Source organism: Cyanistes caeruleus, chromosome 7, assembly GCF_971803275.1.
Source record: "Cyanistes caeruleus chromosome 7, bCyaCae1.hap1.1, whole genome shotgun sequence".
NCBI classification, from domain to species: domain Eukaryota; kingdom Metazoa; phylum Chordata; class Aves; order Passeriformes; family Paridae; genus Cyanistes; species Cyanistes caeruleus.
The window spans coordinates 33,949,946-33,976,835 of NC_141707.1; the positions used below are offsets into that span (position 1 = coordinate 33,949,946).

General features: G+C 39.1%; 1 protein-coding gene and 1 long non-coding RNA gene across 2 annotated transcripts in view; both read right to left on the bottom strand.

Annotated features, from left to right (window-relative positions):
- Positions 1–26,890, bottom strand: part of DPP10 (dipeptidyl peptidase like 10) — a 431,847-nt gene that overhangs the window by 394,173 nt on the left and 10,784 nt on the right. The gene's annotated exons all lie outside the window — the stretch shown is intronic.
- LOC147652294 (uncharacterized) lies at positions 14,590–24,940 on the bottom strand. The gene is made up of 3 exons (XR_015289611.1): positions 24,680–24,940; positions 17,414–17,465; positions 14,590–15,416 (listed from the first exon to the last, which is right to left on the bottom strand). It is a non-coding gene; the product is annotated as an uncharacterized LOC147652294 (long non-coding RNA).

Below are 26,890 nucleotides of genomic sequence, written 5' to 3' on the forward strand. Positions count from 1 at the left end.
AAACCAAAATAATTTGTGTAGAGAGCCTGTGAAATTGAATTCACATCCAATCTGCTGAAAAAGAATTTCCATTTGACTCTCAACTCCAATTCACAATGCATAAACTGTGGCTATTTATTACAGTGATCTGTCATTTGTCACTTTTATAGAATACACTGCATTTTCCAGGCTATAAAATGCCTTAAAATTATGCAGCAATGATGTATGTTATCATTATTTTTCTTTGCCAATGTTTGGATTACATTCAGCAGATCAAAACAGGGCTGATTTATAAACTGAATAAATAGCAACATCCTTCAACTGTGTGTGTGTGTCTGTGAAAGCTTCATTTACTTCCTGATTCTAAACGCTATATTCAAACCAAATATTTGAGCAAATTAAATTCAGAACATCTCACTGCACTGGACTGATGGGAGTAACTGCAGAGGCTGCTGAAAGAGCATGACTTTGCAGCAAACACTTCAACAGGAGTGCAGTGCTGCCAGCCACTGGCAACCAAATTTCACTTCCAGATTCTCATTCAGAAAGTAAAAAACCACTGAAAGTCTCTATAGCAGGCTCTGACTCTGGCAGCTTCTAAATACAGCAATTCCTAAAGAAAGCTGTCCTTTAGTATTAATTTACAGTTGAGTCACTCTGAATATTCCTTTCCTTCAAAACTACTTTGATGATCTGATAACCTCAAACTCGTGAGCTGCTTTTCACTTCAAAATTATCCCAGAGGGTCACTTTAGGTTGTAGTAAAGAGGAAAACAATGAGGCTCTAGACAAATGTGAAGTTTATTAGAAAAAACTGCTACCTGATGAGTTCAACAGAAACTTGTAAGCTCTGACAAATTCCCATAGATGACTACAACCTTACAGAATAGATAATATAATGGATCTAATAGCACATTTCCTCCCCCAGAGAAGTTATAACCAGCACACATCCACTTCCCTCAGTGACAGCTAACAGTGCTCATTTGTTTGGAGTATTTTGTTGTTTGGGGTGGGTCTGGTAACCCTACAGCAAGTTACTCCTACAACTCCACACTTCTGTGCTGGGGAAGCCTGAGATGCATCCTTAAATCACAGCTGGACCAGTACAACCACTGCATTCCTTTCCTTGAAAACAAACTTTTTCTCTTGGTTTCATATGTGAAACAGCACATTGCACATCAAGAAATAAAATGTCAATAAAAATACAAAAGCTCATCAAGGAACCAGTCTTACAGCAAAATTAATTTGACTGTTGTTAAATGTTACCAAGGATAATTACTGAAACATCTTACTCAATTACAAAATTGAAAAAGCTAGAAGAAATATCCCATACAGATAAAGATGCTGGACCCTAATAACATTCACCCAAAAGCACTGGGTGCCTTCTGAGCAAGGGAAGATTAGCCCACAATTCTCTAGAGACATCTCACACTTGACAGCCTTCCCAGCACGGCTTCCTTAGAATAAAAATGTTTAGACAGGTTCAGAAAGGCACTCCAGAGGAAACATATGTCGTTCCTGGCTCTAATGGATGCTTTGGTAATTAACTTTCATAAGGACCACAGGCATATCATTAAATATTACATTCATCTTCAAACACTTGCTTCTAAATATACTTTTGTACATCAAGGTAAAGAAGAACTAAAATTAATTGCACCACTTAAAAGCTTGTTTCTCCAACTTGCTACTTGTTCAGCATTTCCATTTATATGGCCATGCCCTAATTTTGCCTTCTGCTTCCTTGTTGATGTGAAATTTTTCACAGATTTCTGGGGCTAAAGATTTCCAGAGAGTCACCTGAATCTTCCTGAGGGTGCCACAAGGGAGAGGGGGGGGAAAGGGAAGTCTGAGCACAAGGACATCACCCCACAGGACATCACTTGCCAGAAGGAGGAGGAGGACAGCAGCATTAGGAAGGGAGTAGGAAAATGAGGGGGAAAAGATTAAAAAAAAAAAAAAAATAGAAAGGTGAAATGAGGAAATATAAACAAAAGTGGAAGAAAAGGAGGGGTAGCAAGCTGGGACAAAGATTTTCCATGGCACAAAGATTTCCAAAGGAACAAAATCAGCAGTTGCACCATCACCTCTCCTGAAAGAGTCACACGTGGCAGTAACAATAATAAATCAGAAGGGCAAAACCAGGGAAAAGCATCTTCAGGTTTGGGATGCTCTGCATGAATCACCCTCACAATGCAGTTACCCCAGTATTTAATAATTTTAATTTAGCTTCCTCAACACTTCATTTTAAAAAGCAACAAAAACCACCACACACATCATTTTCTTTGTCAGAATTTGTCATAGAAATAAATTTCAGTCACTCTGCACAAATTCTGGTCCATTCCCAGGCAGAAAAAAAATCCCATATACAAAGGTGATGCACAAATATTTGTCATCAGGAATACTATTTTGTAACTCCAATCACCAAAAATATGTTATTTTCCTCTAGTGCCTCTCCCCATGAACAGTTTGCTGGTAACACCAACAGATTTTAGCTACAGTGAAAGCTGTAATTTCTGTACACAAGATTTCACCTGGAAGCAATCCATGACAACTACAGAAAGATGAGTGAGTGACTTTGGAGGTGGAAAAAAAAACAAAAGAGCACATATTGTAGGGAAGGGGTAACCCTCCATCCCATCTAAAATAGACACAACATCTGAAAGGTGGGCCAAAAAAGATGCCATTCTTTAAATGAAGGGCTGTGGGGTCATTCAAACCTCTGAGGAATTTTAGCAGCAGAGAAACTATTCCAAGTGAAGACAAGACACACAAGCAAAGTGTGTAATGATGAGACTGTGAGTTGGCAGGCCTTGAGCATGGGGAGAAGATAATGCATAGCAAGAAGAGATATTAAGAAACCAAAAAGGCTTTGGAAAACAGAGGGACTTTGATTTGTTCAACAGAAAGACCCAACATTCTACACAAGACTACTGCCATAGCATTAGACACCCACTGAAGGCTGGGAATATTTCTGATCATGCACAAATAAAGGTACACTGTTAACTAGAGAAGGATCTGGCCCTCTGACCTGAAATCCAGCCACCTAAGGAAAGGAAAGACTCCTCTTGAAAGCCTCAGCCTCATGACAGACATGTCAAGTGTCAAAGGCAACACCTAAAATCACATTTTTGCAATGAAGAGCCTGCTGCTGGCACATGTAGAAATTTTCTGCTCTAATGGTCTGGTGCTCTCCCCAGAGATTAGATGGAGCTGCTCACTCCCAAGTTACCTTTCAATCCAACCCCACACCCAAAAGGGAAATGTGAACATTTGGGGACACTGGCCCTCCCTACCTCACCTTCCAGGAGCACTAAGAATAACTCCCAGTCTGATCTTTTTATGAACTTCAAGTTACTCTGCTGATCTCTGGGAAAGTTAATCTTCACTCTCTAACCTTCAAAAAGGACATGAGCTGACAGTAATTTTCACACCACACATGAACATAGCTTGAAAGATTTTTATGAGGCAGCAGGATTAATCTCCTAAGGAAATGTGAACAGCTGGGTGGTTTTTATTTACCCAGAAATACTGAGACAAACCTGTGGTCTTCTGAATTTTTGGAAATACAAAGACACTTCAAAATAATTACATGAAGTGTTTTTTTGTTTTGCAGATAAATATTTGTGCGATTATTTTTAGCCTCACAGGCACTGAACATTCAGAGTCAATACACATTTATTATATTACATGCATAAGCCATATTTTATACTAAAAACAGCCTTGCATTCCAAAAGAATTATGTTTATACTGATGAAAATCTCATTAAATATGAACGCCACAGGCAAAATGGAAAAGATGCCGATTTTCTTTATCTATTAGAAGTAGTGCTGATTGCTTTCAGAGCTGAGAAAAATGTCAGTTTCACGCAGCTAAACCTACTCTCCATAATCCATTTATCCCTCACTGGAGTTGCAGTCGTTTGCCTTCCAGCGGGCAGGAATTGCACCGTGCTGCCACCGGGAGGCACAGTCAGATTTTACAGTTTGCAATTCCTCCCTTAATGCCACAACAGCCTGCCTGAAGAATCCCACTGAAAGATATATTCAGCTTTGTTCCAGCGGAAGATATGAAAAAGTTATTAAGTGATTAAAAAATTCAAAAATTCTATCTCCACAAAAATATGAAAGCAATCCACTGCCAGAGTAGATTTTAGCTGTTTCAAGTTGAAGTGTGAATTCAGTTTGACATGAAGGGGCCACCCACAAAAATCTTTTTAAGATGGATTTTTTTTTTTTTATGATATCCTAAAGGTGGCTAAAATCAAATACAGCATTAACCACTTCCAGTAGCATAGAAATTTTCTTAGTAAAAATACAATTATATTCTGTTAATTGGAGAGCAGAAGATGAATGAGCATTTCATTAAAAGCAAGCATGGAGTTTTTAATTGCAATTTTAATGCTGTAGTCTATAAATAGATCTGAATTCAACGGCAGAAGTGTTGCTGCTATAAATTATTTTGACTTCAGTTATGTTTAAATCACTTAGAAAACAAACTATTACTTGATAGAGAGACTTGATGCAGCTTCTACAAAGTTGCAGGCCTTTAAAATCAAATTTCAATCCAAGTCCCTTCCACAGTGTGATAAAGAGGAGGAGAAAGACTTTAAAATGTTTGAATTTGAAAGAATAACAAGAGCCTGAACAATGTCAGGAATCTCTCACTTGGCCAGAACTGTGAGAACTGGTTTTTGTGAACGGGATCTATCTACTGAACATGTGCAGGTACAACATCAGACATTGATCTGTGCAGCCACAGGGTTTGGGGATTGAATCCACAATGGATTCCTCCAAAATGCACACCCAGAACAGATGTGCCCAGGGTCAGGGCTGCTTCTTGTTCTGCTGCTTGAGGCAGGAGGGGGAAGCCTGAAGTGCACATGGAGAAACTGCTGGAGCACACAAGTTCCCAGGGAACCCGGCCAGGAGCCTCCCAGAGCTGTCAGATGTAATCACACCTGTGCCTCTCTGGAGCTTTCAGAAACTTTGTCATAAAGATGCAATAATGCAGCATCCCAGACTAAAGTGAACTAATCCAGGACTGTGAAATGCAGCCATTATATTTCATCACTTTATCAAATCCCATTATGATTTAAATGACAGAAACATGATGCGTAGCTTCCATGCAGAAAGGTAAGTGTGGATACAAAATCTGCTTCCTCCTAACTGAAACAGCAGCTAAAACAAAAACTAAACTAAAAACTAAAAACTGCTTTGATAAATGCCATTAAGAAAATGGGTGGTTTAGCAGAGAGATAATCTAAACATGACTCAAACCAAGTGAGGTACAATTGCTGAATTGCTAAGAAACTCGATAGCTAAAGTACCACGTTTATAATATTTTAGGAGAAAGTATTTCAAATTAACTACTAAGTAGAATAAGCAATTTCTGTGAAATAGAAAAGCTGAAGAAAAAAATGTAATAGGTTATCACTTGGGGGTCTCCCTCTGTAGTAGAGAGCAAGTGATCTAGACTACTGTTTTTGAAAATTTATCTAAATAAATATGAAGAGAGACAGATTGGCAGCCATCTGCAATTAACCACAACATCCAGATGAGTTAAGCACTTAACTTCCATCACAGTCAGCAGGAGTTGGATGCTTAATGTATTTGGATGCTTTAGAAAATCACATTAGACACCTAAATGTGTAAAGTGCATAAATATCTTTCACTTTACAGCCTTTAGTTTTCAAGTGCCTTAGTCCTGTAGTTCTCAAATGGGAATAACTGTGTTTGCCTAATTCCTGGGGGAATAGGAAAAAGCAGTGAAGACTGTGAGGTGTTTGGATCCTGCAGCAGTGGTGTATAAATGCCATGGAGGAAGGACAGACTGAGGGCAGAAAGGTGACTGGATGTGAGGGTGCTATCAGGAACACAACACAGAGGAGCATTTGCAGTCCCAGACAGAGAGAAACCAGAGTCCAAAGGGTAAATGGGAATTATTTTGGAGCCTATTCAGAGCATACAGATCTCAGCTTCTTCCTATGAAATCACCCAGTGAAAATGTCCACTCTGAAATGTCCCCTCCTGTCGCTTTTCATGGAAACAAAGAAAATAGGTACACGGGTACCACAGTACCCTTCACACTGTGACCAATTTGTTGTGAATCCCTCCTCACATTTTCTACAGATTCAAGCTTTTTGTGTTTTACTTTAATACCTGTATAATTATTTTCTAATCTAAAAACAAGCTCTACACCCCACTAACAGTAATAACCATCAGGGCCAGCACCCACCCACACCTTCATCTCAGAGTCCAAAAAGGCAACAAATAGAACTGTAACAAACTTCTAATTGTCGTGACAAAAATGCCTAAAGCTTTAGGTTGCCATGATTAATCAAAACATCTGAGATCAAACTAACTTATGCACTTAAATTGTCCAGTACAGTTTAAGTATAAAATCAATCCAATCAGTAACTCACAAAAAAATCAATTCTGCATACTCCAGAGAAGGCAGGTATCCATTACACAGTAATTGTTACACAGCTGCTATAAATGCTCAATAAAGAAAAATGACCTTGAAAGCCCATCAGAATTGCTCCCACACTTAAAGCTCACGTGTTGCACAACACTGAATTAAGCTTTCTCTTGGTAATCTTCATTTTTTTTTAAAGTAGAAATACCATGAAGACTGTAATAGAATTTTAGGGTGCTCCCTAAGTGGTGCTTATCACAGCATCATTGGCCACCTCTGCTGATCCCAGAACTGTCCAGCAAAATATATCCTGCTTGGAATAGCTCAGGGGACTGCTGAACCAGGAGTATGCTGAACCCCAAACCCAGGGCCATCAGGTATGCTTGATGGTGGGGTCAGGACCAACAGGTCACTGTTGGTGAAGTACACCCACATCGTTTTAGGGTTGAGAAATTTCAACATTTCCATTGCATATTTAAAATTATTACAGTAGCAGCCATATGTGTTTTTAAAGACTTGGATACAAACTTAAGAAACCTGGCTGCTGGTCCAGAAGAAAATTCTCCACTGTGATAAATCTACATGGGGATGCTTTGGCAAAATATATAACATTTTTCTCCCCATGGTGTTTACTAGTGTGAACATACTTTCTTCCCACTTGGTTTCTTTCAGTCTTCTGCTTTCTTCCAGAAATAGAGGAACATTTATGTTCCTCTTTCCTCTCTGCTCCTGCCAGCAGCACTATATCAAAGGCAGGAAAGCACATCGTAAATAAATGCTATTATTGCTAGAACAGTGCGAAAAACACTGTTTCAGTTCAATGACCAAAAAAGATGAAAAATTAATTTCAGGTCATCCCAAACTGAACAAGGCCTCCTGGGCCAGCAGGTTTATTCCTCTAGAGCTTCTTGGTTTTGCATTTTCAGCAAATTCTCTAAGTACACTCGTAATATTTATGTCAAGGCCATTAATGAATACATTAAACAAGTCCGAAGCACTCCATTTTTTTTTTCCTGACCCATTTATTATAGAGTAGAATGGTTCAGGTTGGAAGGGACCTGAAAGATCACCTTGTTCCAAGTGCCCCTGCTATGAAAAGGGACACCTTCCACTATCCCAGGTTGCTCCAAGCCCCATCCAATCTGGCCTTGGACACTTTCAGGGATGGGGCAGCCACAGCTTCTCTGGACACTCTGTACCAGGGCCTCTCCATCCTCACAGGGAAGAATTTTCTTCATGGTACCAAATTTCAATCTAATCTCTTTCAGTTTAAAACCACAACCCCTTGTCCTGTCCTGATAAAAAGTTCAGATGTTACAGCTGGACTGGCCACCAGAGCAGCCCACCTGGCAGCCACAGCAGCATTACTGGGGAGAGGCTTCTAAACATCTGCCATATCAACACATCAGTAACACACACATATCGCTGAAACTTAAGTTACATACCTATTTTGTTGTTTTTTCACTCAGTGCAAGCTGGCCTTGCATTTGCTTTTTCCTCAGTCTGCAGCATCGGGGCAGAGGACGAGCTGTCCTGAGCACTCTGTGGTCCCATGCCCTTCAGACAGTTCCTGCCCCAAAGCTGAGAAGGGAACAGCATTTCCTGAGTGTCTCCTCTCGTGGTCTGCCAGAAACAGTCTGAGGCAAACACCTCAGTGCCAAAGAACCCCCAAATTCCTGCGATTTGCACCGCTTTTACCAGTGTGCTGTGCTGGTAGTGCGGGGCCATGTTCTGCAGCAGCCCCACCCAGGGCACAGCTGAGGCCCCTCAGGGAAAAGGTATTTGCCAAAGGGCAAAACAGTGCCCAGCAGGGAGGGGAAGTGTGGAAACCAGCCCTGCAGCACCTGGGGCAGGCAGGGAGAGCAGCTCCAGGTGCCTGGGTGGGTATTCCCTGCACAGAGGAGCCAGCAGACACTTTTTGAGGCGCTGGGTCCATGGAGAGCCCGTCTGAGTGCTGCCCTGGTGTTTGTGAACACAAGGTGTCTGGGGATGAGAGCATTAAAGTGCAGCCCAAAGCTTTCCTCCAGCTGATCCCCTGATCTCAATGGGGAAAAAACATACATTCAACTAATATTCAAATGAGCTGCCTATCGAGATTGAGCATGTGAATGCTGAGTTTTCTTTCCTCGCTGCTGCTCTCTATGCCCTCCCTGGCTCACAGGTGACACAAGGAGAAGCTGCCTTGCTTCCTTTGCCCCTTTAGGTTTTGTTCTTGCACACAACAGAACAGCTCGTGAATCAGGCAGGACACAACTAATGCTGGTCACGAGAGAAATTACTAAAAACACAGCATGTATTAACCCTCTTGTAATCACAAAACCTTAAAGATGTCAGAATAAAAAGGCTTGACTGCACCAGCTTCTCAGCTCATTGACATGGTTTAGCATGCACCTATAATGTTATCAATGCTGTTTCAATATTATTTACAGTGGCTTTGGTTAGGTCTTCCAGCAGTGGTGAACTAAACCCAGACAGGAATTAAGCTTGTTTTCCATTAACAAATCAAAACATTTTCTTCCTTGATAATACTGAATTCTGTTATTTAAATCACCCAACCTTTCTCTGGCATTTGTTAATTTATCTGAAAGTAAGAAATATTTTATGCATTTATATCAAGGAAAATCTATTCAACCACTTTTTTACATACTTTGACTGAGCTCATTCTTCACAATCAGCTAAATTCTGGGTAAGATAAACACACATATGGTATATGAGCCTAAATCTTTCTACAAAACTACACTGAACTTGTTTCAGACTGCAGCTATACTAGAACATTACAGAGAAGCTTTGTCCTTTCTTGGCTCCTGCCAAAGGGCCCTGTCCTTCCCTGAATTAGTCTATAGTTCAAAGTAAAATTAACATTTTATTATGGGTTAAATCACACAAACTCTTGAGAAAGAATATTTAAATGCAAGATTTCCCCTTCGGAATTAAAGCAAAAGTCGGAGTTTTCAGTAAATCTAATGTTCAATTCTGCTATCTTTTTATATGACCCACAACCAAAAAACAGATGCCTTATCTCTTCAGCAGCCAGATAATCTTACTTGGTTTTATGAGAATTTTTTTCCAAGCTGGAAGCATCAAGTTTATATATAATAAGCTGTCCTTGCTATCTTCCTTATCATAAGCTTCTGTAAGATACCACAAAGAACTGGATTTTTCCTATTGCCTCTTAAACATATCAATATTAGTGACAGAAGTTTGGCTTAGCTACCAGAAATCCTATTCCTCTGTCACTGCATTTCTAAATGACACCCAGCCTCCACAATATGCATTCACAGAATTCTAAGCACATTTAAGCTAAAAATTATTTGCATAGTTGCATTTAAATTGTTTTTTTTTTCCCCACTTCTAGTTCAGTATCAAAAGACAAGGAATTTCACCCAAACAAGCCCTGAACACCATAATAACAATGACCTTAATCTGCAATATTTATTCACAGTATAGCATAAAAGAGCAATGTTCTTTTGTCAACTTTTAGAATATTCTGAAGCAAGTTAGCCAGAGCATCCCTCTAAATTACCACGTAGAATTTACTTAAAAGTCTGAAGAGTTCCTAATTAAGTCAAAATAAATCATAGAATTTAAGAATGCTTTAGATTGGAGGGGATCCTAAACATCATCCAGTTCTAACCCCCTGCCATGGGAAGGGACATCTTCCGCTATCCCAGGTTTCTCCAAACCCCATCCAACCTGGCCATGAAAATTTCCAGGGATGAGGCAGCCACAGCTTCTCTGAGCAGCCTGTGCCAGGGCCTCACCTCTGTCACAGTGAGAATTTGTTCTTATATCCAATCTAAACTTATTTCCTTTCAGTTTGAAGCCACTCCTCCTTGCCCTATCACTCCATGCCCTTGTGAAAAGTCCCTCTCCAGATTTCAATTACACAAAAACAAACAAACAAACAAACAAACCACCTTGTATTTACACTAAGATTTTCAATAAAATTCCAGAACTATCACTTGTTAAGAAAACATTGCATGAATGTGCTAGTTACAGTGTGGTATAATGAATGAAAACATTTTTAGCAGCTCTGTTTGCACAATTTCCCTAATTTTGTCAACAGAAAAGAAGAAAAAACTCTCCACATTTTCATTAGAAGAAACTATTTCCTTTTATTCCAATCCACATGAAAGAAAGCACATTCCCTTGTTGCTACAGCTACCAGATGACTAACTTGTCCTTAGTCATCTTATGTCCAAACTTATTCCACAAAAATAAAGTAGTTATTCTTTCCCCCTTGAGCCTCTTCTTTGATGTGTGTTCAAAGGTGGGTGAGCAGGTGGTCAGACTGCTAAATGCTCTTCCCTGCTCCTTCTTTTTGCACAGCACTGAACCACAGACACATTTATAAAAGAGCAAATGCTGTCCTGCATGGGTAAAAAGAAATGTTCCAGCTAGGGGAGGACACCCTTACCTTTCAGAGTATTATTTCCTAAGCTAACACATGTAAATCACCTCAGAGAATCGAGAGACACACCCAAACACGTGAAAAAGAACTGGGCAGCAAAAGCAAAGGAGCAGAGCTGCCATTAAAGATTGACAGTTTCATAAAAGGGCCAACACTGCCTGCAGAGAAGCCCACTTAGGCAATCTCTGGCCTGCTGAGACTCAAGCAGAGCCTGTTGCTCTTCTCAAAGAATATTGAGCATATTAATTGCATTGTTGGTGCCTCCCCTGGAGCTGTCAGCCAAAGTGGAGCTGCTTCTCGTTTTGTAGAAAATGTTGGAATTTCTAATGAAAATCAAATTCCCACGTGACTTCTGTTATTTTTTTCCCCAAATATTAACACAGTGTTCACACTCTGTGGCAGGGAGAGCAGGAGCCATGTAGCCTGCAATTTGAAGGTGTTTCTCCAGGAAACATTCACCTGCTCTGATGTGCTGCCCAAGGATCAGGTAGCCATAAGCCCCACAGATTTTCCATATTTAAAAACTAGTGAAGCAGATTGAATCCAAGGCAAAACATGAAACTCAGTGAGCCAAATTTTCATCTGGTTAAGCCAGAAAAGTCTTCACTGAGTTCAGAGACCTCAATTTACACCAAGAAGAGTAGATGTACTTCAGCACTTTTTAGTAATTTTGTTAGCTTTTTTTCCCGCTGCCTGCGGACTGTTAATCCCATTTCATGAAAAGTTAAAATTTAATCACCCATAGGCAGGGAAGATGATAGTGATACACAAAAACCTTTTTGATTTTTGATACCAATCTAGGTGTGACTAAATTTGATGTAAAAAAACCACATGCAATCAGTGAGTAATCCCAGAACCTCAGAAGGTTTGGTTTATCCAGTTTTTAGTTATGAGGTTTTACATGAGTATATTAGGACAATGGTAGTGCATTAATTTATTAGAAAAATGCACAGGTTTGGGGCTAATTACCATAATTTTAAAATACTAATGAATATTTAATTTTTTTGCACAAAGTTTAATGCTAAATTTTGCGAACAAGATGACTGATACATCTGAAAAATAAAGTTCTAATTAGATCAAATTTTATTTGATTTTACTTCATTACCTACTTGTGTAGCTTTCCTTTTAGACGAAAATTCACCTAAAGGAGGACAGAATTTTCTCCACAATTTATCTTTTATAGTCTATAAACCATCCTGCATGCAATAATTTCAGCTGCTTTTTATTTTATCAGAAGGGAAATACTGAAATTCTTTTCAGTAAAGTGCAAGAAATATGTCAGGTTTATCTTCTGGATATTTCCATTACAGAACAGCTCATTTAACCTATGAGCAGAGGTCACTGGAGAACCTGGGGAAAAGAAATCTCTGCAAGGTCATGTCTAAAAACTTACAGTGCACTGTTGACTTAGTGATTGCAGAGACTTCCACAGAGTTCTTTGCTGGGAGGAGGTGAGTTGCTTTCTTTAGCTCAACAGCATTTCCAGGAAATCCATATTCTGTTCTTGTTTTATGCTAAGGCTTTATGTTTCTGCATAAGAAAGTTGAAAAACTCAAGTGCTTCCAGGTATTATCTATGTACTGAATCACACTCATTTAATAGACAAATGTTTCTTTTCAATATTTTGTAAATGTTTTATTTGAATTAGGTTTACTTTTTTAATGTAATATATTAATCACCAAACTGAATCACAAGAGGATACTAAATATGGTTTTTTTTACAAAATTGTTTAAATAAAATAGTCACATAGTTTCAAAGTTTTTCCTCATATTTCATGAGTCAAGCAACACACTGAAGAGAATCCTTTCCCATTTGGACAAATGAGTATTTTCCAATTACAAGGTCTTGTTACAAGTACTTTTTCTAATTTTCAGCAGCACAAAATGCCATAGATGTTAATGGGTCATTCAGTTAGATGTAGGTCAAATTATGTTATCAGCTTTCAGTGATATTTCTGAAATGGTTTTTCTATTGCCATACAAAACCATCCAAGTTTTGCAGTATTCTGTCCTGCAGCCTTGGCCATATCACCTGTCATCAAACCATGCTCTGACAGAAAAGGCAGAACAGCCACAGACTCCTTTTGAACACCAGACAGATTTAAGTGTGACCAGCAGGCTCAGTCAGTGCCTGCAGACCTGCAGTGCAGATTGTCAAAGACAGATCTGTGCGTTTCCTTCCCCACAGAGCAAACAAGACACTCACCTCAAAAATGGTGTTATAGTCCAAAGCAGCTGAATTTGTATTTGGGCACCCCTGGAAGCCTTCATCTTTGGTGGGATTTTAAAAAGCACAACAGTACTTTAAATGTATCCCACTGATTTTCAATAGAGTGCAAATCACATCTGTGATTTTTGGAGCTCCAGATAAATAATTGTTTTGACAACACTCTCTCTGTGCTATTAAAAAGCCTGTTAATGCACCATCGGAAACCAGAGCTGTAGAATTCCACGCTTCTTAGCAATAAACATTTATGCTCAACTGACTCTCCAAAAATTTCATTCTCTTAATTTCTTTTTGATTTAAAATGACAGAATAAATCTAGAAATATGTTAGGAATACATTATCTGATCTATTATTTTTATCCTTTTAAGGAAGAAAACAAATGTTAGCACAAAGCTGATGCAAAGAAACGAAGAAACCATGAAGAGTGATTGGTGATAGATGTGCACAGCCTCCCACAGTGGTTCCACCAGAGCAAGGTAAGGGACTCTGCACTTATGCCAGTAAATGCTGCCACAAACCTTGACCACCAACCACAGGATTGATCCTTTGGGACTGCCTTTGGCATTGTGTTTCATCCCCTTTCAAACCTTTCTGCCACATCCAGAGGGAGTCCCAGCAACACCCAGAGCGGAGTAAAACTGCAGGGCTTTTTCACCTTTTGCAGAGAATTGTTTTAAGTCACTCCATAAGGAGGGAGAAATGAAAATGGCACAAGGGAACGAGGGGCTCTGTCAGGCAGTGAAATAACTCCTGTCCTTTCAGGGCCTCTGATGCTGCCTGTGCCCTCTCATGGAAGGAACTGGGATCAGACCCAAACCCTTTCACAGCCATCTGGGGCAAGAACACAACTTTCCCTTAGCTCATCCAGCCCTGAGGCAAAGTTTGGGGTAACTGCACAGCTGAGCCCCATTCCCAGTGCAGACAAGTTTTCTGTGTGGATCAAAGCAGGAGTGACATGTGGTGATTGTGGCCTGGGGATTTGAAGGCAAAATTGTTTGCAAAATTGAAATAAATGTCTGGGGCCTATCACAGTGTCTAGAGAACTGGAGACAGACAGTGCTGGCCCATTTAAGCAGGAGTTATCTGCACTTCCACTCTGCAAAGCCTCTCCCAAGCAGTGTGTCTTTCATCTCCTCCGTTTCTGAGATTACTGTGTGCTGACAGGAGTGTTTTGGAGTGATCTTAAAGTGCTTTTAACGGGTAACATGCGGAAATAAATAATTCAAGCTTTTCTCGAGTGTTTCTTTAGTGTCTCAGCTTACATATAGAGAGTGCTTTTATGGAGTGCTCACCTGTACAATGGGCTGTGCTCTCTGCTAAGTGTTTTGCCCAAATGACTTTCGAATGCTTTTCTAACACAAAGATAGCAGACTTTTATATCCCTACTGTGATCACACCCCTGCTAGGCAAGGGATCTAAACTACTAGACACAATTACTGCCATGCTTTCTAGCAAAAGTACACATGCTTTACCATTTAACATGCAATATTATGTGAGTTCTTAATAAACTGTGTCTAACAGGAGTCACATATGGGAATAAATAAATAAAGAACGGAGACTTTTTGAAACAACCGGGCAAGATTTAATAATACCAAAAGAGACAGTAACATAATAAACATTAAAGACCTGAAATTACAGCTGCAAGCATATCCCACAGCACCGACAGGTAATGCCAAAGTGTGCTAAATTAGTCATATCTGCTGAGAATTATTTATAACAGAATTATGTATGATATGATATTGAGTGGTAATGGCACTTTCTGATTATCCCTCCCTGCTGACACTTGATACACATCAAAAGAAATGCACATTTTCTCCTGAAAATGCTGGATGTTCTGCTGCCAAGTTTTCTTTTAAAATACTCATTTTTTAACACTTGCATGTATGCTCAGGATCAGGCGGTAAAAGCAAGTTACAGTTAACACATTCTGTGATGCTTTTCTGACATTTTCTGTAAAAAATACTCATGACTAAAGATTTCAGTAGCTACTGATATGGTTTATAATCCCTTAAAGTTTCACAGGAGAGCAGTCCTAAAAAAAAAAGTGTTTTTTAAATCTCCTTTCTTCCTCTCTTTTTCTTTATAGCACAGCCCAGGAACCCAGCCTTTAGGAGAGAAGTCTGTCTGGTGGCATCAAAATTAAATACATTTTCATGGTGTATTTACGTGTCTTGGAGGGCACAGACTACTGTACATCTGAGATAAAATTAAACATCTTGATGCAGGGGTGCTCAACAGTTTCACTTTAGACGACATACAGCACAGATACTACTTTTATCTCTGGGTTAGCAGCCTGCTTTTGTAGCAAACTCCTTTGCTCCTGTGTCTCACCAGCACATCCTCTCTTACCCCACCACAAGAGGTGAGGGTGGATGCTGGGGGAAGCCTGTGGGATAAAGCAGATTAAAATTTCAGCTGACTGCTGTAAGGTCAGAGGAACAGGGCCAGGTGGTGCACACCAAACCGAGCATTTACACACCCCTTGTGCTGCAGCCTGACCCCACTCACCAGACATTACACAAAACTAATTAAACACATTTCAAAGCCTGCTGCCTACAGGAGAGGGGAGAGGATGATCCTCCAAGCATCACGTTTATGACACTGCAGAATAACGTGAATATATGATTTTGAAAAAGTGAAGACAGATAAAATAATGAAGGCTGTAGAAAATTTAAGTTGGGCGGTTTTACTTATCCATTTCCAGGATATAAAAATAGTTGGCATAGATCAAAAAGGCAGCAAATCATCCTCCCAGCAACAACAGTGATGATTTGTCCCAGCAAGGAACAGAAATGGCTGTATGGAAAAGACCATGAGACACTGGGAGACTGGCCAGCCTGCTGGGAAGACCTGACAGCTTTCCTCAAAAGGTTTCATCTGATTTTAATTGACCATACTGAAGTTTTATTCTCTTCTGCCTTGTAGGCAGCAGTTGTTTATAAACTGCACCTTCTCTTTTTTCAGTGCATTGTTGCTCTTGTCAACCCAGGACACATTGTCCTATTCAGCCTTGCTAAATTCCACTGATAGATGTACCAAGCATAACCTGCTGATAAAATTAGTGGTTAGAGTCTATTAAATATTACTTGAAAACAACCTTTTACTGAACTAATGAGTTTCCAGTTCCACCTAGTTTACAGTTTACATATTCAAAAATCCTATTTGACTATACATTAGAGTGTAGAGATTTATATTTCCTTTTCCAGTAGATTCTGGTATAATATCAGAGCGAAGTAACATTAAAAATAGGAAACTAAATTGTGCTGTATTGTTAATCCACTGCAGGATGAAAGCTTTCTTGTACATGGTAAGGTAGCTTGTACTTTTTGCTTTCACCAGGAGCAGCTGAAACCAGTATTTAATGTATAGGCAGGATGATTTATAATACACTGTAGTGCCAGCCTGTCAGCTGACCGCTGTAGAAATCATTTATCTACACCTGAGGTTTGGCACCTCTTCTCCCATTTTGTGTCACCTGAAAATGCTCAGAGACCACATTTTTCATGCTCTCCTGCTTTTGCTGCTGCTGACAGGAACAAAAGCTGCAGTGCCAGCCAGTTTTCATACATCTAGGTTTCAGAAGACACTGTGCTAATTCCTGTAAGGCACTTACAAATGCAGAGAGTAAAAACCTCGTATGTTGATAATCCTAGTTAGTTATCCTGAAACAAGTCTCTGGTGGCACACAATTATTCAAGGATTCCCCACATGCTTTATTGTCTGTTTTACCTGTCTTTGGGCTTTGGGAGCACTCAAAAGGTGAGGAAATGGCTTCACTGGGGCAAACAGAGAGCCCAGAGAGACAGATCCATTTGAGGAGAACATGGGGGCTCAGCAGGGACATAGCCCACATTGCAGGGAAGTGTCTGGGTGGCAACAGAATGTTTCTTCCTACAAGCTCTCAAGGGATGGCAAAAGTTCTGAGAAAACTCTTCTTTCCTAATAAACCACCTCTGTAGCTGTAGGTAGTCCCTCACTCCAAGCATAATTTTGATTTCTCACTCAAGTACCTGTGGAAGCCCAGATTCCCCTCCTGAAGAAACGCCCTCAAAGCATTAAAAATATCCTTTTCTTGACATTTTTCAGTAATTCCATCCATTACCGTTTCTCCATTTTGCCTGGCAAGAGCAATAGGGGTCTGGCCACAGTATCATTGTTGATCACATCCAAAAAAAGACTATATGGGCACTTTCAATTTTATTGTTCTAAAATTACTTCTATGCTACGATATGTTCTTTGCATTTCAAAGCAAATCCATATGTTAAAATTAAGCAGATGCTTTAAGGCTTTCAGCAGGGGCATTTCTCTAAGCCATTTCCAGACAGTTACAGATTTGACTGCAAATAAGCATTTTTAACCACAAAGATAAGTTACATTACTTACTTAGCTCAGTGCTGCTCTTTATCTGGCTCCCATTTTTGTGTTGGATCAAACCCTGAATGCCACAAGACAAAAGGAAGACAATCAGATTGTTGTTTCGCATTTCTTGGCCTACATGGTAATGCCATGAAAATGCATTTAGGAAAATCTTTTTGTTTAGATGTATTACAAATCTACAAATAAATTAGTGCTTACAAGCTTCATAAATCACTTTCCTCTCTGTATGCCTTTTTTTTTTTGCTGTTTAGGATGTAGATAATGTCTATTTTGGAGGGCCCTTGTGGACAAAAGCACTTACTGTCTTGTACTTAAAAAAAAAAACAAACCAGTAACCTGAAAGTTTAATACCCTGAGGTTTCTTTCAGACATGAAATAATGAGTAAGAGGGAATGTCTCCAAATCCTCAAATTTTCATGTGGTTTACCAGAAAGTCATAAGCTGCTTTGGTCAAAACTGGTCCCAAACTCACTGACAGTCAACTTCTAGAAAGTTCAGAGTGAACTAAATTTCAGGCTCTGTTACGAAACCCTGTTTTTAAAGAAGCACAAATGAGAATCCACTGAGCCTTAAGTTCATTTTGTATCAGACTGAATTAAAGCATCTCAGTAATTAAAGACATGGAAGTTGTAATCACTAATGACAACCATCCACAGAGCAGCACGGGGGTGGCACTGGTGGCAGCCACCTCTCTTCCCCCAGCAGATCAACCTGGGACAAAAACATGGGGTTTGGTGACCTGGATGCTAATTTCCCCACAAATTCCTCATGGAAAGCTAATGCATTATTTGCATATATGCAAACGCTGGAGGGATTTTTTGTGCCTGCTATTTCAGTCTGCCTCCAGCTCAGCCCATCTATGCCACCTCAGGCATAAGCAGAAATTCCAGAGCATGGTTTTGCAGTAATTGTTGATGTTTTAAACACAGGCACCTCTCTAATTTGTAGCTTATTAGAGATTATGCATATGTTACTTTTAATCATCTTAAGAAACTTGGTTTCAGTTTTACTTTCCTGGACTCTCAGTAGTGATACAGGACTGTCCAAAACATGTCCACTACAGCCAAAGTGGCTTCTACACAAATTCTGTTGCCTTTGGAAACTTTGGCTACTTCTGAAATACTCTAGACTATTTCAGCCATCTGCATTTCACTGCACCTGATACATCACTTGGCAGTGGAGGAGGTTTCCCCTTTTGCAGAACTGGAAATGTGAATTCTCTTATCACAGAAGAGAAAATCCATATTCATGCACAGGTTGCTCATTTTTTAAAAATTTTCTTAGACTTTATTTATCTCTCAACCTATTAATTCACTGCACACCAAGAATTAGACCAGGACTCTTTGACTGGCATCCAACAGGGTGGGCTGCAATGTGATGTGGTGAGCTGGCTGAAGTTGATACAGCTGGAGCACCAGCAACTCCTCCTGACATAAACCTTGAGGAACCAGCTGAAGGACAAACATTAAACCAGTTCCATCCAATCCCGAGGCTAATTTCACATTGGAAGCTGGAAATTATGACACTTGTAGAAAATGAATTCTAAGCGTTGTTTCTTGCTTTTTAAGTCTCCTGTTTCTGATGAAAACTAACCAAAAATACCTTCGGGGCTGCCATGGGATTGATTCTAAAGAAAACATCATTTTCATATCCAAGAGATATCCTCAGAAGGGATCCCATGAGGTGGCTGTGTTTGCAAAAACTCTAAGGCAGTAACATGAGTTTTAGAAGTCAGATTCTGACAGTCCCAGGAAGAGGAAGGAAAATGTCATTCTATTCACAATTTACAAAGCACTACAATTTTTATGGTATTTTAAATTTGTCTCAATATCTTTAATGTCAAAACCAGCACCCTCACATGCTGTGTACTAGGTGTTTTATCACCAGTTTCAGTCAAATAAACTTTAATTAGGTTGAGTTTTTTTAAAAGGTACTTGACATTTTCCAATTTCCAAAGGGGTTTCTGCCTGCAACCCCCTCTTCTCCTCTTTTGGAAAGGCCCACAAACCTTCTCCTGCTCACCTATTTAATCCTACAAACAGCAACAAACTAGGGGGTGGAAAGAGAATTAATATTTATTTGTTTACTCTTAAAATGTCTTAACGTCCCCCACTGATTTAAGTTGGGGGGGGGCAGACTGTGAAGTTTTACTTATAGAACCAGCTTTGATATTTCTTTTAGAGCAAAAAGCTTAATTTTTACAGAATAAAATGCTGAATAATGTGACCCCAAAAAATTTTACTTTTCTGTTGACCTGGAAGCAAGGTAAAAATACAATGTAAACAAAAGTATGAAGAGAAAATCACATGAGACTAAAACAGTTTCTTTTGAGCATAGATTGTAATCTATACTAATAAAAATTTAAGGTATGAGTGGTCTGTAAACTTTATATTTTTGCAATTTAGCAGTGAGAAGCACATGTGGGATTACTGATAAAATAAATGCTTCTCAGTCTGTCCTGAGCTCGTATCTCCTTACAGACTAGGAGACAGAATCAAACCTTTCAGTTGAATCATATAAAGCCTTTTGGATTCAAGCCGAATTCTGTTGCATTTTATTTTTAATTAAGCCTGTATATTCTTTGCCAAAATAGTCTATATTTGTTAGTTGTTTTCTTTTTTTTTTTTTAACCAAGAATTGGTTAAATCATCCTTAAATGTGACCTGGAACTGTTCCAAATTAATAAGATTTTTTAAGTCTTCACTTGGTTACCATAATCAGCTGTTACTGATCATCAACTTCACAGTCTCATTACTAGCATGGGAAATTTGACCTCAGATAACTCAAAAAGATTGCAAAAGGATATGGTTGTGCAAAGCATGAGTACTTCTACTTAAAGTTCCATTTCTACTTTATGGGAAAAAAAAATAAGCTTCCACTTCTGTAAGTATGATTACGTGCAAAATATACAAGTCCTTTAAAAATATTTTTCATTGAAGTCTACCTAAAATTTTTACATACTCCATTTAAATATCTTTGAATCTAGACAAGTTGAGAAATGCTGGTTATTTTTTGGACCTTCAGGGTCCTCAGATGAGCCAAAACAGCATTTTTTTTTCATTCATGTTCCTTGTAACAACACATGCAGTAGAAACCAGAGGAATAGTACTTGCTCAGGTACAGTGTGAAAACTTGCATATTTGATTTAATTTTATATGTTTTTTGGGCTCATGCCCCGTCAGGAGAAGGCAGCCAGACCACACACTGACTCTGACTGTTCCATGGCATTAGCTATGCTGTTTCATACCACAGGCAACAACCCTGCTTCTGAAAAGGTTTCCATCCACAGAGAAGATGGTCTTGTCATAAAATGCTACAGTTCCTGCTAAAAAATGTAGAAGCACCTCACTTAAATATTTTTATATTGTTATTCATATTAGTTTATGGGGCATCTTATATTGCAATGTCTGGGAACAAAAAATGTTCAGGGGAAGGGGATGGAGAAGGGGAAGGGTGTGTTGCCACAAGAGAGCGAAGTCTCAGCAATTGCTACAATATGAAGTCTTGAGCTGAAGGAGGAGTTTTCATTTCTGAATATTTTGTACTTTAAAACAATATAAAGCCAACACAAGCAAGACTCAGCTCTACATCACTTTGATATGACCTCTATTTCTCAAGCTCATTTAGCCTTCTGAAAGCCTGTGTATAGAATTTGCATTGCAGAAAATGTAAATAACTCAAAACATCAAGGAAACATCTTTTCTGTCTCAAGCAAACATCCGATGAAGCAACTTTGGTTTACTCATGAACTGGCAAACCTAATTAAAGGATTCAGGATGTTATAGTGACAGATTTGGACACTTATACATATCTGAGAAACAGGCTGGCTTCAAAGTACAACAGAGAAGCATCTATTCATAAATATTTAACTGAAGCATTGATACAAAAATGAGAAAAATCTCCTTCATTCTATTCCCTAAGAAATTTCTTTGAAACAAAACTATTCATTGAAACTAGCAACTTCTAATTCTCACAGACATGGGGGGATTTAACATAAGCATTTGTTTTAAAAAAGCTTCTACAAATTTCCAGTTTAAACATGACATGACATTTGAGTCATGGAATCCCAGAATGGTTTGGGTTGGAAGGGCCCCTACAGATACTTCGCTCAAAGCCCCCTGCAATGGTCAGGGACACCAGTTTGCTCAAAGGTGTCCAGTTCTTCCCAGAGCTTGTGGCTACACCTTCAGCTCTGCCCCATGGCTATGCCAGACTTCAAAGTGTCCTTTTCCAGCTGTCCTCAAAAGGCAGGAGTGCACAGAAGGATCCAGCTTCATCACTCCCTGCTCACACAAACAGCGTTTATTGTTTCAACTGCAGGTGCAAGTGATAAGTGACCCTTACACCTCTCTCAAAAGACCTGTCCCAGGTCCCTTCCAGCCCTAGGAGACCTCACAGGAAGACCTCAGACAGAGGGCAGGTAAATCTCATCAGCTGAAGGCCTTGATGGCTCATGGCAATTTCTCCTTCTCCTTAGACACTTCCCTATTGGCCTGTCCCTCTGGCTGGCAGCCCTCGCTGCCCCTCCAGCACATCTGCAGAGCCAGGATCTGCTCTCTTCCCTTGCCTGTGCTGCCTTGTGCTTAATTATAGAAAGAGTGCCTGATCTTCTTTTAACCAACAAAACCTTCATCCAAATGACTGCTGCAGTATTGTATGTCTGTTAGGTCACTAATTACTAAAATGTTATCGGACTGGAAACCCAAAGTGAATCTCACAGCAATTAAATAAAATTTAGAAGCCAGCATTAAATTCACATAATCATTGGCAGGCTACTAATCTTACCTGTCCAAGAGCCACCTACTGAAATGGGATTAAGGAGAAGAAGAGCAGTGGGAGTTCCTATCATCACACTAAATCACAAAGTCACCTGGCACTCTGTGTGTATTTAATGTGCTTGAACATTCAAGACATCTTCCAGCGTGGCAGAGGGGCCAAGTCTAAGCTTGCTCTCCTTGTAGTCACTACCAGCATAATCATATGATTTCAAAACAGTTTTGAAATCGAGTAACAGAGGGTAGAAACCCATGGTCAGGTGTGATCCCATTCCAGCAGCTGAGAGAGTCATCAGGTGGGACAGTGGAACTCTTTATGTTCCCACTCAGATCTAATTATCTGAGTCCACCAGGGTGCAAAATGTCTCTGTGTAGGGTGTTCCCATTCCCTGCATGGCCCTGTGAGGCTGCTGCCATGGAAAGAGCACCTGCACTGCAGCCCTGCTACTGAAACCTGAGAAAAACCCTGACATGCTTTAACTTCCCTGGAAAACAAACTGCTTCTGAGTGTGTGCATAGCAAAACTGTTACTGCTCTGGTTATTGGTAGTTATTAATCAATTACACTCGGGATCTGCAGCAGATTTCAACAATTACTCTGCTTTTACTATTTGATTCCATCCACATTTCATCAGCACGCTGCTACAGCATGCATTATATATGCTGTATATTCCTCCAGCATGTTCAATGTTCTACAAAGAAATTATGTACCCAAGAAGCCCTAGAGTCTGCCTCAAAAAGTTGTACAATCAAGTTTCCTCATAAGATCATTTGATGCATGTTGATTGCACTCAACACCACCAGTTTTCATCTCATGAACTTGGATCATATATCGCCTTCAGGAAAGAAGGGCAGAAATCTTCAGAACCCACCACTAAATATAATGCTACATTATTAAGAAACATAACTCAAACTCCTTCAGCAGAGCCAGACAGATTTCCCAGCTCTGTGGCATTTCTCACTGAACGACAAGCAAATCAATCAAATGTGGCTGGACAGAGAAGATTTTCATTAGCTTTTTTTGTGTCCCTCCTCTGTTCTTCACACAGCAATGAAGATCAAAACTACATTAGTTCATTACTTTAACAATGCAAAGATAATTCAACATTGTTCACAGTAATATTCTTTATTTGCACAATATGTTTCCTCCAAATTTTAGATCCTTCTATCTCTTTAGGAAAGGAGAATACAAATACCTCCTGGCAGAAAGAAAAAAAAAACAACAAAAAAAACCCCAAAAACCCAAAGAAAACAGCACCTTTATTCTGCACCATCCAAGAGCCTACAGATGACCTACAGAGAAATCAAGTCACCTTACCCAAGGACTCTGCCCTCTTAAAAATCAACAGAACTTCTGCCACTTTGTCTTAATAAGGAACAAGACTGGTACTTTTCCTCTTGAATACTCTATTTCAGCTGGGTATTGAATACCCAGAACTAGGAATCCGCAAGGTCTCATCACTTCTAACACCAAGCCCTCAGCAGCCCTGTGCAAGATATTTAAGTTTTCTTTGTCTCAATGTCCATCACAAAAGGGAATTAATGCTGCTTAATTGTTCATCACGGTGGCATGAGGCAAGAACATGGCCATTTCTTGATGTGTTTTTTGAAACTGTAAATTCTCACCTATGGAAACTGCTAAGTATCACAGACCTGACTCAGAAAAACACATGCGAGAAAATGTCTGCAAAGAAGAAATTTTGATTAAATAATGACTGTGGGGTTAGATCTGTTATTAAAAAGATAAAACCCGTCTATTATCTAGCTTTTGTAGCCAAGGATATTCTCCGTAAATCATAATGAATAAAGTAGTCATGTAAAATAATACTAAATTCAGAAGGGTTATCAGTGTCATTTTTGTATTACCTCTTAACTAGCTTCATTATCTTAGAAACTTTTTATCATCATCTTTTTTACATGTCATTTTGAGAAAACACTGAGAATCAGAAATTAAGTATTTTCAAGTAAGCCCCCTTACTGTAAACAGTTGCAATATTTTATATCTTTTCTCCCCTTTTCCTCTGAAAGATTCATCGGCTCAACTCATTACCTTTTCATCTACATGAGAGTTGTCCACAGGCAGTAAGGTGAAAAATACAATATAAAGGGAAAAAAGTTACCACAGAGCAATGTATGCACAAAACACAATTTCTTCCAGCTCTTCCAGGCTGCCTCCCTCCGTTAGATGGGAAGGAATACTGACAACTCTGCTGTGATTCATAGTGCTTTTCATTTTCTCCTTTTTCATACAATCATGGAATAATTTGAGTAGTTAGGGACCTTTAAAGTTGATCTAGTCCAACCACCCTGCAGTGAGCAGGGACATCTTCAACGAGATCAGGTTGTTCAGGACCCCATCCAATCTGGCATCCAATGTTTCCAGGGATGGGCCTTCCACCACTTCTCTGTTCCAGTGTTTCATCACTGTCATTACAGAATAGATCCTTATATCTGGTTTAAATCTACCCTCTTTAAATTTTAATTACCCCTTTACTTACCCCAACAGGCCCAGCTTTTTCCCTTCCTAAGATGGGGAAGTGTTGCCCTTTAAGTGTTGCAAGGCTGCTCTAAGGTGTCTCTGGACACTTTTACAATGCTCCAGCTTGAAAACTCACAGTCCCCTCTGCTGCTGATGGCATCTGGCCACTGGCTGGAACTTTGATGCTTCCACAAATACTTTTGGCATAAAATCATATATTTGGCATCTTCAGCCTTAAGGATGAGAACGATCAATTCCAGCCTGAATATTTTCTTGGAAACTAAAATTATCAAAGATAATGAAATGAAAAAAAAAAAAAAGCTGTTTGTGTGGTATGCAGTGAATTGATGCTCTGCAGAACTGAGTTCACTAATAAAACAATTATCTTGGGAGTAATTTCTTAACCATTAAGATAGCTTATAATTGATTAATGATGTATACAGTCTCAACATTTTCCTTTTACTGAACATTTTCATATTACAATGCCCAGAAGTATTTCTGTAAGTATTTAATGGCAGAAATAGATTTGTTCCATCTTATATTAACTCTCATCTGCTATGCTTTACCCTGTCAGAGGGAACAGTCATTACTGTTCAAGGATATCATCTGCATTAGACAGCCAAGAGAACCTACAGCTTATATGGAAAAACTGCCCTCCTGCCTTTACATACTCACAATTTGCATTTATCTTTTTAAGCTTTCAATAAGCAATTTCTCTGAGATATTTCCTCTAAGATGTTTTATTGTTTGTTTGCAGTAATTTAGCTACTTTATCAACCACTTAGATGATATATTTACTCAGCTACTTCATCTGGAACATGCTTCCTTTTATGTTTCATGATCTACATTGCACTTTCTACAGCAGAACTGTAGCTATTCAATAATTTAAACTTTGACATTATGAGACTTTGTCAAACATTCATAGTACTAATCTGGGAACTCTTACATTATCACATGCTATTATACTCTATTATAGCCTATACCTGTAGATATTCAACATTTTCATTTAAAAAGTTAAACCATAAATGCTGATTGTGTAAGTGTGCATGACCAATCACACAAACCATCATTCAAAGCAGTTATTACATATAAACGGAAATTTGTGTTAAATTGTAATGTTAGTAGTTTCATTCCTATGCTCTAAATCCAGAAATCATTAAAGACTGATCTTTGGGGTTTCAGATATTTTACTGTCTGCTTTCTCTGCAGTAACAACATAGAATACTGAAAAGTAATGAGCACATTGCATCCCTCCTCAAAAAATAATTGACCTAAGCAAGAAGGCAGCTTGAGAATTGTTAGTGTTCTGAAAAATACCAAACCATAAAAAATAAAATTCTTCCCAAAACCCACTGTATCAGTTGCAGGCACTTTTCCAAAATCTTGCAGTGCACTTTTTTCTGCAGTGTGTGCAGCACTCATCAAACGAGAGTGCACGCTGATTTTTTGATTACCGTTTTAAAGTTGAACATAAAAATCTTGAGTATCAGTTATTATTTCTTTTTCATTCAAACTCATTCTTTCTTAGTTCCATGGCCTCTAACCCATGCCAGCTTTATTTTGTAAGGCTAGAGTACTCAGAGGGTCACACACACAGAAAATACATGTTTATATATCTTTCTCAACAGGAGAAATAAGTCCTTCGAAATCCTGAAACGATGATTCATTTTCTTTATCAAAATTTGGTTCTAAATGGTTTAGAGGTGAAGCTGTAACAATATGTTTCAGGATGAAAGGGGACAGGTTGAAACTTTAAAGCTTTTTCAACTATTTCATGTAAAAATGCAAACCAGTTTAATTACAGAAAACTTAGGTATAGTGACCCGAATTCTCTATTGGCAGCATCAGGCAAGTTACTTCAGCAAGCAATTTCATGCACAACATTCATTCTGAACACCGCCTGGGACTATCAATGCATTTATTTTCTGCTGCTCAATCCAGTACAAAAATGACAGAGCTATGCTGGGAACACAAAGCCTGGTAGGGAATGAGCCTCTCACTTCCACCTGTCTGGAGCTCAAGCCAAACAGAACTCACCTGTCTCAGGATTGCTACAGTGACCCTGAAGGATTTCAAGCCAATATGACAAGAAACAACTTAAAAATCAAAAATTCTGACACAATGTAATTTTAGTTATAACTCATGAAAATAAATCTCTTTCACAGCATAACTACAAACTCAATGACTTGGTATTTAAGTACTGGATGTGGAAAAGCACAGCTGCCCACCA